We start from the raw sequence: 20,179 nt of genomic DNA, 5'->3' as shown, positions 1-20,179 counted from the left end.
CCTGGTTTGGGGCATTTTTCCCCTTACGTTTTTTTCTCCCCCCTACATATTCTTTTCTTCTTCTTCTGCAAAAATTAGGGCTTCCTCATGCCTCTTGAGACCAGACATACTAGACTTTCCAACACTCTTGATACCGTTTTGGCTACATAAGGATTGGCAGCCACACCTGAACATTGGAAGTAGAGGGATTTATATTTTTACTGTGTGTCAGGGAGGTGCCATTTGGGTTTTCTTCCTCAGACAATAAGTTGGATTAGGCCAGTGCCTGATACAAAGAATTGCACAGGATGTACTGGCAATATCGCAACATGATCTGTCCTGAGGTGTAGCTCCTGACATCCGTGTGCTGACTTCCTGACATGCAGCATCTTTCGCCTTGGGCAAAGGTGGCGTGCTGGGCTGAAGGAGGGGTGTGCCACAGCACATCATTTCTGCAGCAGAGTCGAGTCAAGAGGAAGGAAGGGACAAAAAGAGCCAGAGAGAGAACTCCCCTGCCTGAGGAAACTCCATATCAGTGGGCCCCACCTCTGTGGGGAGGGAGCCTACAGAGTGGGATCCCAAAGCAGGAGTCAGCAAAATGTAGATCCGGATCTATCGTATATCTCTGGAGGATTTGCGGAGCGTTTCTACACGAGGCATTTATTATGCGCTCGTGACTGGCCACTCACAGAAGTTTGCAGTTCCCTTACATGATATCATCACCCTCCAGGGCAATCCGGTGCTATTTCCCAGTTATTCCGCATTGAGACGTTCCAGATATAATGAACCATTTACATTTGTCCTGGGCCTTCCCCAGTGTGTCGAGTTGGCGTTGCGCTGTTAAACCGCCACAAGATGGCTGTGGCGCATTGAAAACTGACGATGGAAAACTTCCCCTCTCGGCAATCACATGGTCGCCATCGGTCGCCATTCGGGAGCCCGTGGTGAACACAGGAAGACTCCACAACGAGGAAGGCCTGGAAAGACTGCGGGGCTTCTCCTTCATGTAGAGATGTCCACAGTACATCAGCCAGGATTTCCAACTCCCAGCGTTGAACAGCAGCAACAAGATGCCCCTCTACCCACCCACCCCCTCCCGCGGTATCCAAAATTATCCTGCTGAAGTGAAGGAAGTGTGGAGGAGCCGCGGTGGAGGTTCGGATCCTGCCAACTGCGCCAAAACTGTGGGGGAAACTGTGGGGAACAAAAGGGAAGGAGAACCACCCCGCCCACAGGATGAGGCTGGGGCTCACGTGTCTGAAATCATCCTTCATTCAGAGCGTGTGTACACGGGTAATTCGCCAAGGAGCTACCATTTGGGAACAGGTTACATGGGTGTTAAAGGAAAACAGAATACATAGCAAAAATATGGAGAGAAAGACTTTAGCCAATTAAACACTTACATAGGTTATCTATATCCAATCACATTATGGTTGGGGGTGCTTACGTACGCATCAGTACTCCCTAGCTGTGAATACGCCCTTCAGCACAGCTGGGGCACACAGATCTGCAAATTCCTCCTGCAAGGCAGCACCTTATCTCAGTAGGGAATGGGTCTGTCCGGCCATTGTCCGCATGAGATAGGAGTCAGAGTCTCCCGCATCTGTGCTCAAGATTGTATATTGCGCCCTCTTCCCTGGTTCTTTGTGTCTTGTTTTTCCCAGCTCCTCTCTTACAATCTTCTCTGTATTTTTCCATCTTGGAGACTTTGGTTCAGGCCCGATACTTCGGTTCAGGCCTGACACAAGGCCTTTTCTCCCACAATGTCTTCTGCACCTGGCTCCGGTGGATGGCTTTAACACTTCGCCCCTTCTGATCAGAGTCCTCCTCACCCCCACACACCCACCCACCAAGGGCATTCACCGTGAAAGGAAAGCCCCAAGGACACCAAGAGGGTAGCAGTGGCAGCCCCCCCCCCCGATTCTCATTACATCTCGTTTGCCCCGACTATTTAAATGGAGGCTGTCTGGGAGGGGAAAGGAAATACCTGCCATGGCTGTAGCCTTTGAAGTTCTGTTCTGCCGCCACGCAGCATCGTCGTCCCCTTGGAGCTGAGTGAATGAGCAGCGTCTAAGGCGTGCGCCACGGCCTGGACAGTGTCGTAAGTGCTGTAGCTGTCCTGGGACAGGATCCTCTCAAGCTCCTCCTGGGGCAGCGTCTCCACTTTCTGTTCCTCTCTGCACCTCGTCCAGCCTCTCACAGACAACACATGCTTCGAATAGGAGCAGTGAAATCCTTTTCCGTAAAAGAAATAAGTAAGATGATCAGAATACGGTCTCAGGTAGTCATATTTTGTCCATCTGTTGGTCTTTGCTAAGGAGAAAGAACCAAGAATGTACTCCAAATAGGTCAAACCAAAATTCAAGATCAAGTTGCTGTCTTTCACGGCTGTGGTGATGCAGATTTTCCTCACAATAGGTTTTAGGTTCTTTTCAATGAACTGTTGTATCTCAATAAATGAATTAAAGTCAAAACTCGAGTCTGCATAGTAAACAAATACATTGACCTGCCTCCACATGTCAGCTGGTTCACTTTGGAACAACCTTTCGTAATCGTATGAAGTGTCTTCAGATGCTGTTTTGGAGAAGGCGACACAGACACCGTTCCTGGTGAGTAAAGATGTCAAGCTGCTTGCGAACCTCTCTCCGTTTTCACTGTCCGGAGCAAAGAGACCGATCCAGGTCCATCCGAAATGCAGCAGCAGTCGGACAATGCCCAGGTACTGGGTTTCTTCCTTGGGGACCATCCGGTAGACAAAAGGGAACTGAGTTTTGTCGCTGAGAACAGGAGAAACCAGGCCATAACTAATCTAGTGAGGAAAAGAAGAGATGGGTGTTTTGTTTGTCTTTGGGGTTCTGTTGATCTGCAATTATTAATTCGTATGTATTTATTATCTTTTAACTTATTTTGTTTTCTTGTATAATAGTGCCCAGAGAACTTCTGTTATAATGCAGATGATGAATACCATAAATCAATATACTGACCTAGTAAAATTCCTGTCTCTATCATGTGTGAATTGGTGAATGGGGAGAGGGGGGAGGGAAAACCAATACACCCACAAGGACCCTCTGCATTGTAGTCATTCATTCTGTGCTCTGCTGAAATTGGTTGTGTGAATCTGGTAGTCAACATGTTCAAAGATTTTGCTAACGAAAGACAGAAGAGGCTATTTCAAACTGAAGATGGCCGCCCAGAGAGCATAACGCTATAGGGTGGGATACAAACGTTTTAAATAAATAAATGCATCAGAAATGGCTGAATGATCTGAATGAGGGTTTCGGTGGCACCTATCAGAAGAGCCTCTAAAAGACTCCAGACACATATTTAAGGAGTCACCAGACTTGCATTCCAGACCCCCGATGCAAACCACTCATGCATCCCGTTGGAAGATGGTTATCTCCTCAGTCCTTGGGGCCCCCACCTTCGGCCAGAACCAGTGTGTAACCACGGGTAGCGAGGGCTGTTTCTCTCACTGCTTCGCTTCTGATCTTCTCTGGACCACTGTAGCCAAGGATTTGGGTAAGTATGGACCTCCTTAGATTCTTAAGACTTTAGAGCTTGCAAATGGTTTTAACCTTTCATTGTCTCAAGATGGGACTTAAAATAGTTTCTGAGCTGGGGACTTACGCATCATTTCTGAAAATGGAACTCGGAATTATTTGCAAGCCTTTCGTTTTCCCTTTCGCTCTGGCTTCTAAGTTTAGTTCTTCACGTGCCTAGAGGAACATAATGACGATGCTTTTGCTTAGCTTTTATATTCAAGTAATGTGCAGGAGGAAGTAAAAGGGAGAGTTCACCATTGTTAGCATGTTTTAGTTTGGATTCAGACCACAGAGTCGTACGCAGGAGGATAAGATGGAGGTGTCAAAATCATAGAATCATAGAATCATAGAATAGTAGGGTTGGAAGGGGCCTACAAGGCCATCGAGTCCAACCCCCTGCTCAATGCAGGAATCCAAGTCAGAGTATCCCTGACAAATGGCTGTCCAGCCTCGTCTTGAAGGCCTCCAGTGTGGGAGAGCCCACCACCTCCCCAGGTAATTGGTTCCATTGCCGTATTGCTCTGACACTCAGGAAGTTTTTCCTGATGTTCAGTCGGAATCTGGCTTCCTGTAACTTGAGCCCATTATTCCGTGTCCTGCACTCTGGGATGATCAAGAAGAGATCCTGGCCTTCTTCTCTGTGACAACCTTTCAAGTACTTGAAGAGTGCTATCATATCTCCCCTCAGTCTTCTCTTCTCAAGGCTAAACATGCCCAGTTCTTTCAGTCTCTCTTCATAGGGCTTTGTTTCCAGTCCCCTGATCATCTTTGTTGCCCTCCTTTGAACCCTCTCCAGCTTGTCTGCATCCTTCTTAAAGTGTGGTGCCCAGAACTGGACACAGTACTCCAGATGAGGCCTAACCAGTGCTGAGTAGAGGGGAACTAGTACTTCCCGGGATTTGGAAGCGATGCTTCTATGAATGCAGCCCAAAATAGCATTTGCCTTTTTTGCAGCCACATCACATTGTTGGCTCATATTCAGCTTGTGATCGACAACAATTCCAAGATCCTTCTCGCTCGTAGTGTGGTTGAGCCACGTATCCCCCATCTTGTAACTGTGCATTTGGTTTCTTTTTCCTAGGTGCAGAACTTGGCATTTGTCCCTATTAAATGTCATTCTGTTGTTTTCTGCCCAGCACTCCAGTCTATCCAGATCACTTTGAATTTTGTTTCTGTCTTCCAAAGTATTAGCTATCCCTCCCAATTTTGTGTCATCTGCAAATTTGATCAGCATTCCCTGCACCTCCTCCTCCAAGTCATTAATAAAAATGTTGAAGAGCACTGGGCCCAGGAATGAGCCCTGCGGTACCCCACTCGTTACCTCTCCCCAGCTTGAGAAGGTCCCATTGATAAGCACTCTTTGAGTCCGATTCTGTAGCCAACTGTGGATCCACCGGATCGTTGTTTCATCTAGCCCACTTCGAGCAAGTTTGCTCATCAGGATATCATGGGGCACTTTGTCGAAAGCTTTGCTGAAGTCGAGGTATATGATGTCTACAGCATTCCCACGGTCTACAAGGGAGGTGACTTGATCAAAAAATGAGATCAGATTTGTCTGGCAGGACTTGTTTTTGACAAATCCATGTTGGCTTCGAGTAATCACGGCATTGTTGTCAAGGTGCTTCCAGATGGATTGCTTTATGATCTGCTCCAGAATTTTCCCAGGGATTGATGTCAGACTGACTGGTCTGTAGTTCCCAGGTTCCTCCTTTTTACCCTTTTTGAAGATAGGGACAACGTTAGCCCTCCTCCAGTCATCTGGCACTTCCCCGGTCCTCCATGATTTCTCAAAGAGAATAGACAGCGGTTCTGAGAGTTCTTCTGCCAGTTCCTTTATGACTCTAGGATGCAGTTCATCTGGCCCTGGAGATTTGAACTCATTCAAAGTAATGAGGTGTTCCTTGACCATATGCCTGTCGATCTCAAGCTGCAATCCTGCCCCTTCAGCCTGTACTTCGCCTTTGCCAGGGGGGTCATAGACCCTCTTTTGGGAGAAGACTGAGCCAAAGTAGGAATTGAGCACCTCTGCCTTTTCTTTGTCCTCTGTTATCATTTTGCCATCCTTATTTAATAGCTGAACAACCATTTCTTTCCTCTGCCTTTTACTATGCACGTAGCTGAAGAAAGCCTTTTTGTTGTTTTTAGCATCCCTCGCTAACCTCACCTCGTTCTCCGCTTTAGCCTTCCTGACGCCATCCCTGCAATTCTGTGCTACCTGCCTGTACTCTTCCTTTGTTACTTGGCCTTCTTTCCACTTCCTATATGTGTCCTTTTTTGTTTTCAGGTCATCCCTAAGCTTTTTGTGAAGCCACATTGGCTTCTTCTGTTGTCTTCCACCTTTTCTTCTTGTTGGAATTGTTTGTGATTGTGCCTTGAGAATTTCCTTTTTTAAAAGTTCCCACCCATCTTGGACTCCTTCATGTGAGAAGCTCAATGTTTCATCTTCTTGCCACATTTGTAGGGCCTGCTTTGCAATTCTTTTGGTTAATCTCATACTTACGTTGCATTCTCTTTCCCTGCCGATAACCTTAGAGAAAGTTTCTAACGCTCATATAACTGTTACAACTCATATAACTCATATAACCATCCCACCAGCTGTCTTGTCTCCACATTTATTCATTCATTCATTCATTCATTCATTCATTAGATTTGTATCCCACCTTTCTGCCAAACAATGGCACTCAAGGAAGGGAAGATTATTCACATCTCAGAGGATTCTCTTTGGAACAACTTGTGGAATACAGGTTCTTCTGAAAGTCATTTGGGAATGCAATAGTGGCCACTGGTGATCCTCAGAGGCATCAGGGTCCTCATGAACCTTTCGCGATTGTCAGGATCTGGAGCAATGATGTAAACCCAAATCCCTGGAGTTCAGAGAGGAATTTTTCCATCTAGAAGGACCCCTCAGACGTGCTGCTCAGAAGAGCTAATCCCCACTTCTCTCTATTTCCCCTTCTTGCTCAACATAACTTCCCTCACTTCACATTCATTCATTCATTCATTCATTCTATTTCTACATCACCCCATAGCCAAAGCTCTCTGTGGGGTTCAAAAAAATTAAAAACCATTTATGGCTGCATTTAGGTTAATCTACCAGCTTTACGGCTTCAAATGGTGCCCACTACGCCATTTGCGTCCAGAGACTTAGCACAGCGATATGGCACGGCAATGGCTGCCGGCTATATCGCCAGCGATGCAGAGGAGGCAGCCGGCTCCGCAGGATCAACGCAGAGAGGGATCCGATCCGGACGGATTCTGGGGGGAGGCGGAGGTGAGTGGTCCGTTCCGCCATGGGCCCCAATGGGGTCCGTGGCGGAATTCTCCCCCATCCCTACTCCAAACACATCGGGCTTCGAGGATTCCCTTTGCTCTTGTAAGCCTCTCCATCCACAAAGCCCTGCTTTTGCTCTACCCCCCACCTTCCAAAATGCTCTCACACTTCCATATGCAATTTGTTTCTCCCCCATTCGTATCATCCCAGGCCGAAACACCTTTCCTCCATCCTCCCTTCCCCCTTTTCTTCCCCTTTCCAGTAATCAGCAGCACACAGAGAGACAGGCTAGAAAGGCACTTGTGACCATGAAGTTTAGGCTGGGATTTGCCTCCTCACCCACAGGCTAGTTTCCATTTCAATGCTAGCCACTGTCCTTTACAGCTTGCAGTAAAACCCCTCTCTTTAAAGTGCCAAACCTCCCTCACCACTTTTTGAATACAAATTCACTTATACACACAGAGAAACATTTGTGTGTCCCAATCCACCTAGCTTTCCTACTGATTATTTTAGTGTGTGTTCTCTTTTACCCTGCTCAGTTTGAATGTCTTTTGGATAAGGACATAAGAACATCAGGAGAGCCATGATGGGTCACGCGATGTTTGGTTTTAATTCATTTTAAATTTTTCTTTAATAAAACAAACAATTACTTTCAAGGACATTGTGATTTCTGACTCTCTCAGATTTGGGGGTATCAGGCCCCCAGAGTTCAACTCCAAAAGATCCCTCATGTATGCGCTTAGTTCACATGTATGGAATAGGCATGTTCACGTAGATTAAAGCATTACCAAGCACTATAAGCAAAAGAAATGCCCCCAAAAGTCCAGCCCCCAAACAAACACTACAAGCATTATACATATTTTCTTTCAGGCTTGGTATAAGTGAAGGGGTTCCTTGCCCAGGGTGCTATTTATGTCCACCTCCATCTGACAGACAGGAGCATCTGGATGACCCCGAGGCTCTGGCATTCTTCTTTGGGACCCCCTGGTAGACAGGAAGGAGCTGAGTTTTACAGATAAGACAAACCCATAAATCACCTAGTGAGGAAAGCAGATCTCAACCAGTGTAGTGAGCAAAGGGATACGAACACTGCCCCCGCACATACGGTCCCATTCTTCCTGCTCTTGACCTTGCAATATTGAGTGAAAAGGTCTGAAGGGAGCTTCTACTGGTATTCCCTGGAATGTGAATGGCGTGCCCGCCCGCCCCCCGTGCTGAAATGGGACTCCTGATCGTGCCGGACATTGTACACAAATGGGAGTGAAGACTCCTGTCAGACCTTGCTTCTCGAAGCAACAAGGAATAGAACAGGCAGAGTGGGGAGGGGGTGTTGCACATGGGGGCAGCGGGCAGGGCTCTGGGCCCCCCACAAAGGCTGAGACTCAGGCAGAACACCTGAACCGAGCTGAAGTTCTGGTGGAATGTTGCAAGCTGCCTTTCCGAAGGTACTTTCCTTCCATCCCAATAACCTTCTTTTATCCTCAATAATCCTAAAATTGTGTAATGCTTCACCCCCCCATCTCTGGTTCTTTTGCCCTCCAGTTCCTACCTGGGGGATTTTGTAGATGCCCGACATGGCCGAAATGTGGCTGGAGATTTCAGAGTCGGCCCCTTCAAAAACAACCAAGAGGTTGTTCCGCCTCCCACAGCTGTAGTTTGGAATATTGCTTTCTCCACCGGCAAGCAGATCTATCATGGCGTCGGATGTGACTCTCCCATCGAAATAATTCTCGTAGAGGTTGTAGCCCAGGGTGACGTTGGGTAAGAGCCCCGGATTCTGGTTAATCGCATGAATGGCCAACAGGAAGGAAAGGATGTGCCAGTATCTCAGAGATGACCCCCTGCCAAAGAAAAAAGAAAAAAGCCCTGTTGTCTCACATGTCCTCCTACATTCAGTTGCAGTGAAAGGTCACCTGGGGGGTGTTTCCGCACTATCAGCTTCACTATGTTTGCAACTTTGCTGCAATGTTTCCCCAATCGCATCTTCTCCTTTTCCTGTTTCCACAAGCTGTAAAGACCCGGCTTATCATTTCTGCAGCTTGGGGCTCTGTGCTGTTTCCGCTGAGCTCTAATCGAATTATTGTCTTCATGGCTGGGTGGAGTCTGAGGGGAGTCTGGGCTGGATCCAATTGCCTCATCAGTGTTCCCACATCCTCCTCTTGCCAATTCCCCCCTCCCTCACCCCCTTCTGCTCTGCTCCAGTGTCCTGCTCTGGCCAGTCTCCTCCATGCCTTCCGAGCCCTTTTGTTTTTTCCTTTAAGCAAAGTCCTTTAAGCAATTCCTCATCCCTAGTGCCCTCCTCCCACAGGCCACCGCTTCACCGGGACACTTCTTCATTAGACCCTGCTTGTTCCCCTCCCGACACGACGGTGTTCTCGCTCTTCCCCCTTATTCTGGCTTCCCAATGACACTGCAAGGTGGGCTAGAAGAAGAGGTAGTGGCTGGCTGACTTCCCAATTGAAGGCACTCCCAATTGAACGATTTTCAGACACCATTCAAATCCTAAGTGTCAAGCCTTTCTCCTGCATGGCTGAGAAGGGAGCCTTCCCCATCACCTGGGAGGGGAAAAGCCCATCATACTGGTGAGCAAAAGGGAGAAGAAGCAGTCAGTGAAGTCAATGGGAGGGGGAGGTTCCAAGGACATGCACTGAAGGGGATGGGAGACCTTAAGACTGCTACTCTAAGTAGACTTACAGTGCACTCCTATGCATGCCTGCTCAGAAGCACGCCACACAGATTTCAGGGGCACTTACTCCCAGGAAAGGAAAGCTTTACAGCCAATGTGTTTACTCAGAAGTAACAGCCCAGCACACGCCCACAGAAAGTGGGACAAAGCGCTAAGGGGGAAATGCACAGGGAGGGAAGGGCGAGGAGAGCCAGCAGGTGACATGCTAGTTGTGCGTCTCTCCATCTCTGCCTTCCTCGCCCCCTCTACTCCGCTCCAGTCTCCCGCTCTGGCCAGTCTCCTCCATGCCTTCCGAGCCCTGTTGTTTTTTCCTTTAAAGCAAGTTTTAAAGCGGCATTTCGCTTTTACTTTGCTAACTTGTAAGCCCTGTCAAAGATGGGATAGCGGTAGCTGTTTTTTCTTTCCATCCCAGGATTATTGACACGAGATCAATTTGAAAAAAAGCCATTAAATGACGTTAGCCATCTGCATTTTGTGCTACATGTTTTGTTTGTGCCCTTATGTTTTGAATTCTGAGTCTATTATGTTATAATGAAATGGCAATGTCCTTGTTTTATATTGAAGCCTATTCCACAAAGAGCTCTTTTTAATGATCACTTGCAGCTGACATTAGGTGGGGTGGTGGAGAGTCACATGGCTCTTCCAAACATGGGGCAAACTGTTCCTGGTGGGAAGGAGAAGGCAGGATCCTTGCCTGTCTTCCACAAATCATGAAGCACTCCTTGCCGTTGACCAGGATCAGGCATTTCCGATTTGCCTTCTCTCCCCAGTATGATTCCCTCCCCAACTGTTTGAAATCAGAACCAAAGAGGGAAACATTAAGTCTGTCAAGACATCATGACTTACGCCCAAATCCTGGGAGAGGGAGGCTCGGAGAAGGTGACTGGGACAAATGCAGCCGTTCTCGGAGAGAGGACTCCGCTGGCCAGGAAATCTCCTGGTTCATAGTAACTCCGCGCCTGATTTTGATCCCCGGGCAGAGTCAGGGGGCATTTGGCATGCAGGGGCCCACAGGCTGCGTGAGGCAGCAGCAGCAGCAGCAGCAGGGCTATCATCACCAGCGGAAGTCTCCTCCTCCCCGCAGCTGCAGGGCAATATGTATATGCAGATGGAGCCCAGCCGAGGCTTCCGATCCAAAGGACGTAATAGCAGGCTTCACTCTTGCAGACGCCCCCTCCCACAGACACAAACCCCTACCCTCAGTCTCAGCAGAGGCTCTTGATGGCTGGGAGTCGTTCATGCAGCAAGTTTGCACCAGCTTTTTCGGTCCTGTTCAAGGCGTTATTCCCTCCTGCTGCTCTCTGTTCTGGTGTTGGTGTCACTGGACTCAAAGGCAATCTTACAGCAAGGAGGGGGGAACGAACCCCTGAGCATTGGCGAGAAGAGGAATAAATTACAATGATTTTGATAATTATAAGTGGAAGAAACATCACCTCTGCAACGTCCCGAACTCTGTGTGGCTCCCAGCACAGCTGCCTGGCTGGAGGGAAACATGTTTGTGCCAATCATTAGACAAAGTGAACAACATTCTGACACGGGCAAAGGGACGGTTGAGCTTGGCCTGTTCTTAGCCATGGAAACACTATTCTCTGAGAGAGGAACAGGGGACTCTCTCTGGATGTATATGACCGTACACAAAACTAGGGTTGGCAGAGAATTTCTCCCCAAAACTTTGGGGGGCCGAGCGCCAACGTGTTCGGCCCCCCGAACAAGTTTTGGGGAGAAATTCTCCGCCCCCCCGCACCCCCCGGGACGGGACTTACCTTTGCCGAATGTCCCTCCCGGCGGCGGGTCCGGCCGGCGATTTGGCGGGTCTTTGTCCGTGGCGGGACCGGCAGCCGGCCTTTCGACCGGCTGCCGCCGCCGCCGCCATTCCAATAAAAGAAAAAAAAAACACCCCCGTGATAGGCTACATGACGATTAATGTAGCCTATCACGGCTAGATTTGCAAAGTCAGCCGTGATAGGCTACGTAAATCGTCACGTAGCCTATCACGGGTGATTTAAAAAAAAAAAAAGTGCGTACGGATAATGGCGTCCCCGATAGGGAGCCGCCATTCACGTTCCTTGTTTGGTCGCTGTAGTCTACGTAAAGATTACATAGACTACGGCGAAAATAAGGGCAACGCTATTTTTGTTGCCCTTATTTTCGCCGTAGTCTACGTAAAGATTTACGTAGACTACAGCGACCAAATAAGGAACGTGAATGGTGGCTCCCTATGGGGGCCGCCATTTGCGTACGCGCTTTTTTTTTTTTTTTTAAAGTCACCCGTGATAGGCTACGTGACGATTAAGGTAGCCTATTACGGCTGACTTTGCAGATCTAGCCGTGATAGGCTACGTTAATCGTCACGTAGCCTATCATGGGGGCGTTTTTTTTAAAAAAAAAAACTTTTTAGTTTGCCGCCGGGCGAGGCGAGGCGAGGCGCCTCCTCCCCGGCCTGAATTTCGGCCGGGCGAGGTGGGAAGCCTCCCCCCCCCCGGCCTGAACTTCGCAGGGGGAGCAGCAAAGCACCTCCCCCCCACCGCAAAAAGCTTCGAGGACAGGTAAGTGACTTTCGTCCATCCCTACACAAAACACAGAATGGTTAGGGGCTCTGTTAACTACAAACCTCCACACTAGTGACTGCGTTCACACGACATGCTAAGCTACAGTGGGATGTCTTCATGGGGGTCTCAGAGTGGCTTAGTGTGTCCTCTGAAACCAAAGCGGTTTTCCAGTCACAGGTAGTTTTGCACAAATAAGCCACCCAGAGAACCCATCGGGTTTTTCGTCCCAGTGGAAGGGCGATTGTTTCGTGGGTTGTTGGCCCAGCTAGAGAGCTGGCCGGCAAGAGCAGGAAAACCTCTCCCACTACTCGCAAACTTCCCATCAGGAAATTCTACTTCATCTCTTTTCAGCCTGCTAAGAACGTAAGAAGAGCCCTGCTGGATCAGACCAAGGGTCCATCTAGTCCAGCAATCTGTTGACACAGTGGCCAATCAGCTGTTGACCAGGAACCCAGCAACAGCACCCCCCATGTTCCCCAGCAACTGGTGGACATAGGCTTACTGCCTCTGGTACTGGAGGTACCACATAGCCCTCAGGACTAGTAGCCCTTCTTCCGCTAACATAACAGCAGCTTTATGACATGAACTCTTCATGGTCAACTCATCTTTCCCTTAAAGGTAGCAACAGATGCTTTCATGTTTCGCCATATGCAGAGATGTCATACTCTGACATAGCTCACACTTCAGATATTTCCATCCCCATATTCTTCTCAGTTTCAAGTGTTCCAGCAGTTTAGCACTGAATGCAATCATGTTTCTTGTTTTTTGCATATAACCACTCATACTTCTGGCAGACATTGTTCATTTGTTCCATTGCCCAACAGCTGGGCCAGTTTGTACTTACATTCCTCTCTTCAGCACAGGAAGACATTGGGTGTGATTCCCTATTTCGGGGAACAGGGCAGAATCAAACATATCGTACTTAAAACTGGAATAAAAGGTGCCAGAACTCAGTTCCCACAACGAATACATAGAAGAAAAAGTGCGGAAGTCAGTTCCAGTAGGTTCCGCCAGAAAAAACACACCCTGGATTTACTTGATATCAGTTTAGAAAAGAACTATTTTCATTTGACACTTGACTAAGGGAGTGGCCATGGGCAGCCCGGCTGCCCTGAGAACTGCTCATCTTTTTACGTCAGCGTTAGAAAATTCTGTCATCCTGGATGTATCCATCAATCCATAGCAGAAATGTTTTAAGTCTGTTTCGATGTTATATTGATGACACTTTTGTTGTGTTCACACAAATTGCTGAAGATAACAGTTTTTGCCTTTGGATTAATTCCAATGACGAGAATATAAAATTCATTTGCCATGTGAATTTTTTAAATCATTTTTTTATTCTGAATTTAAACAAAACAAAACAAACAGAAAATGTAACAAAACAAACAAAAAACAACAAAACAACATATTCTGAAATCCTCAGCTTCAAATATTACAATATTCTAGAAAAAAAAGGAAAAAAACAGGTTACACACAAACTTCAGTAAAACTTCAAACTTCAGTAGTATCATAGTATCATTCTTATAGCAACCAAAACGGCGCGAAAGATCCATCTGTGCTGACTATGTCTTACATTCCAAGAAGCAGGTAAGTAAATTTAAAGAACATTTACAGCAGTAAATATTAAAGAGCTTTCCAGTATAAGATGTATCCATATAATAAGTTCCTCCCAAAAGGAAGCAACTGTTGGGCATTTCCAAAACATATGAATAAGGGAAGCATTACACCTCCAACATTTAGCAAAATTTGCCAAGCCTTTATTAAAGAGACATTGCAGAATCCAATAGACTTGAAACCAAAATTTTGCTGGATAAGGCATAACTGAAGATCTGTTGAAATATCTGATAAAGATGCCAAGATGGCGGTGCATTGATTAAACAAAATAAGACGTGCCAATTCCTGTTCTATTCCTGCTGTAAACCACTTGTATCATATTTACAACATGTACCGCCATTCCGCTGTAGCAGGAAAATCAAGTTGATCTCGCACAGTCGAAAATAACAAAAAGTCATCATCAACCCCCACTAGTTGATCCAGGGTAAAGATCATTTTATCTGCCCAGGTCCTCCACAAAAACATTTTCTTTCCAATTCTGAAATCGGGATTTCCCCATAAAGTCAATTTGGCATGGGAAAATGGGCCAAACTGTAATTGACGTGACATTATACGCCACACTTCTCTAACTGCCAAAATTGTGGGAGGATCTCTGTCTGCCTTAATATAAAGGTAAAAAAGGAAAAAGTGTCCCCAACCAGTTGTGTCCGACTCTAGGGTGCAGTGCTCATCCCCGTTTCTAAGCCGAAGAGCCAGCGCTGTCCGAAGACGCTTCCGTGGTCATGTGGCCGGCATGACTGAACACCGACCTGCATGGAACGCAGTTACCTTTCCCGCCGAGGCAGTACCTATTTATCTACTTGCAATTTCTTGCTTTTGAACTGCTATTTTGGCAGAAGCTGGGACTGAAGACGGGAGCTCACTCCGTCACACAGCACTCAGGTCTCGAACTGCTGACCTGCTGACCTTCCAGTCTGTAGTTCAGCGTCTTAACCACTAAGCCACCGCGGTCCCCACTGCCTTAATATGCCGAGAACCTAATGCCATCCATTTAAAAAGAGGCTCCAGACAAGAAGATTCCAACACTGACCAAGGTGGAAAATCTAATCTGAGTGGAAAAGACCAAAATTGGGTACAGGTCAGCAAATAGGCCCGATGGGAGATAGCTAGATCTAGAAAACCAAACCCCCCTTCCTTAATTGGAAGTTGCATCCTTTCCAAAGATATTCTTGGTGGAAAGGAACCCCAAAGGAATTTAGGAAACAAAGCATGACTTTTTTGGAAATATTTGCCAGGTATAAGTATAGGGATCCCACATATAACATAAATAATTCAAGGTATGGTATTCATCTTAAGTGTATTCTCCTTACCCCATAAACTAAGATACCCATCTATCTATATCTCATGATGTAGGGCTTTAAACTGAATTCTATGGGGCAGGGAGATGTAAAGTTGGAGGTCACAATGGATGAAAGCTCATGCACCACAACGGAGAGAACAGCTCTAATAGTGCCCAATAATAGTCTTCACAAACATGTAGGAAGAAAGACAGACTATCAAGCACATGGTCTTCGATGTCTATACACTAATGCCCAGAGTATGGGAAACAAACCGAATGAACTTGGACTCTTAATACAAGAGGGAAATTATGACTTGATAGGTGTAACTGAAACTTGGTGGGATGACTCTCATGACTGGAATACAGCAATTGAAGGATATAAGTTGTTCAAAAAGAACAGGAGGAACAGAAAGGGAGGTGGGTTTGCACTCTATGTCAAAAATACCTATCTCTGCACAGAAATACAGGAGGATGAGCTTGGCAGCATCTGGGTTAAAATAAATGGAGCAAAGAATAAAAGGAACCTGGTGGACGGAGTCTAGTACCATCCACCCAATCAAGGAGAAGACGAGGATGAAACTTTTAAAAAGCAAATAGCCAATGTTTCAAGGAAGCATGATGTAGTAGTAATGGGAGACTTCAATTTCCCCGATATTTGTTGGGAGACAAATTCTGCAAAACATGGCCCCTCCAAGAAATTCCTGACTTGTGTTGCTGATCACTTCCTCCTACAAAAAGTGGAGGAAGGAACTAAAGGATCATCTATCCTTGACTTGATCCTAACCAACAGAGGTGACTTAATGGATCAAGTAGGAGTTATGGGAACTCTGGGGGAAAGTGACCATGTTATACTTAAGTTCTTGGTTCTAAAGGAAGCAAAAGCTGAGTGTAGCCAAACGCATACCCTGGATTTTAGGAAAGATGATTTTAATAAACTCAGAAGAATGATGAGTAACGTCCCATGGCAAGCGACTCTAATGAGAACAGGAGTCAAAGATGGGTGGGAGTTTTTTAAAAAAGAAATTCTTAAGGCACAATTACAAACAATTCCAACAAGAAAAAAAGGTGGCAGCAACAGAAGACGCCAATGTGGCTTCACAATAAGCTTAGAGATGACCTGAAAACAAAAAAGGACACACATAGGAAGTGGAAGGAAGGCCAAGCTACAAAGGAAGAGTACAGGCAGGTAGCACAGAATTGCAGGGATGGCGTCAGGAAGGCTAAAGCTGAGAACGAGCTCAGGCTAGCGAGGGAGGCTAAAAGTGACAAAAAGGCTTTGTTCAGATATGTGCATAGCAAAAGACAGAGAAAAGGAATGGTGATTCAACTATTAAATAAGGATGGCAAAATGATAACAGATGACAAGGAAAAGGCAGAAGTGCTCAATTCCTACTTTGGCTCAGTCTTCTCCCAAAAGAGGGTCTCAGACCCCCCTGGCAAAGGTGAAGTGCAGGCTGAAGGGGCAGGATTGCAGCTTGAGATCGATAGGCATATGGTCACGCAACACCTAATTACTTTAAATGAGTTCAAACCTCATTTAGAGTAATAAAGGAACTGGAAGATGAACTCTCAAAAGCACTATCTATTCTCTTTGATAAATCCTGGTGGATGGGGGAAGTCCCAGATGACTGGAGGAGGGCTAATGTTGTCCCTATCTTCACAAAGGGCAAAAAGGAGGAACCTGGGAACTACAGACCAGTCAGTCTGACATCAATCCCTGGGAAAATTCTGGAGCAGATTAGAAAGCAATCCATCTGTAAGCACCTTGGAAACAATGCAGGGATTACTCAAAGCCAACATTTTCTCAAGAACAAATCCTGCCAGACGAATCACGAAGAGTCGGACACGACTGAACGACTGAACAACAACAACAACAAACCTCCCTTGTGGACTGTGGGAATGCTGTGGACATAATATACCTCGACTTCAGCAAAGCTTTGGACAAAGTGCCCGCTGATATCCTGACGGGCAATCTAGCTAAAAGTAGGACAGATGAAACAACTCTCAGGTGGAACCACAGTTGGCTCCAGAATCGGACTCAAAGAGTGCTTATCAATGGGATCTTCTCAAACTGGGGAGAGGTAACGAGTGGGGTACCGCAGGGCTCAGTCCTGGGCCCAGTGCTCTTCAACATTTTTATTAATGACTTGGACGGGGAGATGCAGGGAATGCTGATCAAATTTGCAGATGACACAAAATTGGGCGGGATAGCTAATATTTTGCAAGACAGAAACAAAATGCAAAGTGAGCTTGATAGACTGGAGCACTGGGCAGAAAACAACAGAATGAAATTGAATAGAGATAAATGCCAAGTTCTGCACCTCAGAAAAAGAAACCAAATGCACAGTTACAAGATGGCTCAACAATACTGCAAGCGAGAAGGATCTTGGAATTGTTGTAGATCACAAACTGAATATGAGCCAACAATGTGATGTGGCTGCAAAAAAGGCAATTTGCGTGTGTAAATCAATGTGCATGGTGGAAACTCAGAGAGAGGAAAATGGGCATGTTTAGCCTTGAGAAGAGAAGACTGAGGGGGGATGTGATCGTGCTCTTCAGGAACTTGAAAGGTTGTCACAGAGAGGAAGGCCAGGATCTCTTCTCTATCCTCCCAGAGTGCAGGACATGGAATAATGGGCTCAAGTGACAGGAACCCAGATTCCAGCTGAACATCAAGAAAAACTTCTGTATTGTTAGAGCACTATGACAATGGAACCAATTCCCTAGGGAGGTCGTGGGCTCTCCCACACTGGAGGCATTCAAGATGAGGCTGGACAGCCACCTGTCAGGGATGCTCTGACTTAGATTCCTGCATTGAGCAGGGGGCTGGACATGATGGTCTTATAGGCCCCTTCCAACCCTACTCTTCTATGATTCTATGATTCCATGATTCAGGGCTGCCAGATTCTATCCTGGCATTGCGTTTCAATCCTGCGCAGCAAGGAGTCTCTCACTACTACTCTATTCCCTTTATGTTTCTAGCTTTCTGATTGTACTGGGATAGCCTGTGCTTTGTCCTCTGTTCACTGGAGGTTAACAACAGAGTCCCACTGGTATAGAAGTGTGTGTTACAAGAAAAATATATTTTTTAAAAATGTTAGGACCTCTCACTTGACCTCGCCTGGCAAACTCCTGTTTGTTCTCCCTCTTCACTCACTCTGATCGCTCTGATTAATACCATTTCTATTGGTATAGAAATGAAATAAATAATCTGTTTTGTCGATATTTTATGGTAAAAAATAATTAAAAAACAACTCAGTGTAAGGAATTGTTCCTCTCTCCTTCCCTGACTGGCTTTAAACCGTGATCCTGTGCATCTCTCCCCTTTTGACATACTGGCCTATCAAGTGCTGGCACCTCAAGGCCTTCCTTCAGTGGTGTCAAGAATGAATCTGAGCATGTGAAGATATCTAGCAGCTCAGATTCAGAATGGGAACAGCCAGAACCGGGGGAGGCTTCTTCCCTAGTGAGCTCACATATGGCAAGGCCTTGTTCCCAAGATCTTGACACACAGATGGTTCAGCCTGAAGGCCCCCCCTTTCCTCCTCCATGCGAACCCAAGTTTCGGGGGAGGAGGAGAGTGAAGGGTGTGACTTGAGGGATGCTAGGGTCCATTGCAGACTGAAGTGGGAAAAGTCAGAGACGGAGGTCAGACGCTCCACCAGGTTGCCTACGTGTGAAAGCCTATGTAGGAGGGAACCACTGTAAGGGTGGGGCAACCCTCCGAAGCTAGTCTGGCTGAGACGTTCTTGTTCAAACTGCTGGCAACATCTCTGAGTTCCACTTCAGCTCCTCTCCTGATATTCGCAATTGTGTGGAGCAACAGTTTCCATTGTAGTCTAAGAGTTTCTTAGAATTTGCATTTGTAAGGAAGCTGGTCATTAACTAATAAAATAGTGGGCCTGAAGCCTGGTACCCTGGAGTGTGTTGATTGCAACAAGGGAGGACGAAGGAATGTGACAACTGGATGCTGTCTGTCTCTGGGAACACACGTCTCAAGACTGGGCAAGTGGGTGGGACCCCAGGTTCTGATAATCCTATGGTCCTCCTGTGGTTTCCAACTGGGTATTTCCAGGTCTCCAAGCAAAGGAATGCTTCATCGGTGCTTGAAGACAAGGCACTGCTTTTTCATAAACCAAAAGGGGAAAATGTCATGCATACTGAAGTAGAATGGAAGTACATAAACCTTATATACAAGCATACATTGTTTATGAATCAGCTTTTATTCATATTGCTAGCATATAACCGTAGCAGAGGATAGATGGCATATCATAAAGCCCCATAGCACAGCTATAGCGTCAGTTTGGCAAGAAGCCAAACTAGGGTAAGATGCCAAAGCCACAGACAATCACAAAAAGGGGAACCAAGGAAGGGACAAGAACTGGACATTGGCTGACTTGGAAGATAGAAAATAGTGACAAAGAGGACAAACAAGCAGGGTTGTGGCCTTGAGGTCTAAAGGCCATATTGGGGCAATGATGGTTGCTGAAAGTTGCCATTTCTAGGGATGTACGAAAGTCACTTACCTGTGACGAAATTTGATTCGTGGTGGGGGGGAGGCGCCCCATCCCTCCCCCCCAAAATTCTGGCCGGGGGGGAGGCGCCCCGTCCCTCCCGCCACGAATCCTGGCTGGCCGGGACTGCAAATGGCGGCGGCCGTAGCCGCTGCCGTTTGCATCCCTGCAGTCAGCCGTGATAGGCTACGTAAATGTTTACGTAGCCTATCATGGCTGAGTTAAAAAAAAACAACAACACGCGTACGGAAATGGCGGCACCCATGGGCACCAGCATTTGCATTCCTCATTTTGGCACGTCTAGTCTACATAAACATTTAAGTAGACTACAGCGAAAATAAGGGGAACGCAAATAGCGTAGCATCTACGCTACTTGTGTTCCCCTTATTTTCGCTGTAGTCTACGTAAATATTTACGTAGACTACATGTGCCAAAATAAGGAACGCAAATGGCGGCGGCCATGGGTGCCACCATTTGTGTACGTGCGCGTTTTTTTTTAACTCAGCCGTGATAGGCTACGTAAATGTTTACGTAGCCTATCACCGTATTTTTTAAAAATCTAGCCATGATAGGCTACGTAAATCTTTACATAGCCTATCACGTTGTTGTTGTTTTTTTACTTGGAAATGGCGGCGGTGGTAGCCGCCGCTGCCGCCGTGCCGCTGCGCGCTGCCGGAGCCGCCTCCGCCAGGGAGATTCGCCCAAGGTAAGTCCCATCCCGGCGGGGCGGGGGGGCAGTCCATTT

General features: G+C 46.8%; 1 protein-coding gene across 1 annotated transcript in view; it reads left to right on the top strand.

Annotated features, from left to right (window-relative positions):
- Nucleotides 1-20,179, top strand: part of LOC146356234 (uncharacterized) — a 943,348-nt gene that overhangs the window by 258,687 nt on the left and 664,482 nt on the right. The window lies entirely within an intron of this gene.

The sequence above is a fragment of the Heloderma suspectum genome, chromosome 2 (genome assembly GCF_057233095.1).
Source record: "Heloderma suspectum isolate Gila_16-S chromosome 2, 16-S_ref, whole genome shotgun sequence".
NCBI classification, from domain to species: domain Eukaryota; kingdom Metazoa; phylum Chordata; class Lepidosauria; order Squamata; family Helodermatidae; genus Heloderma; species Heloderma suspectum.
Note: the sequence above shows the minus strand (reverse complement) of the source record. Positions and strands in the feature narration are given on the sequence as shown.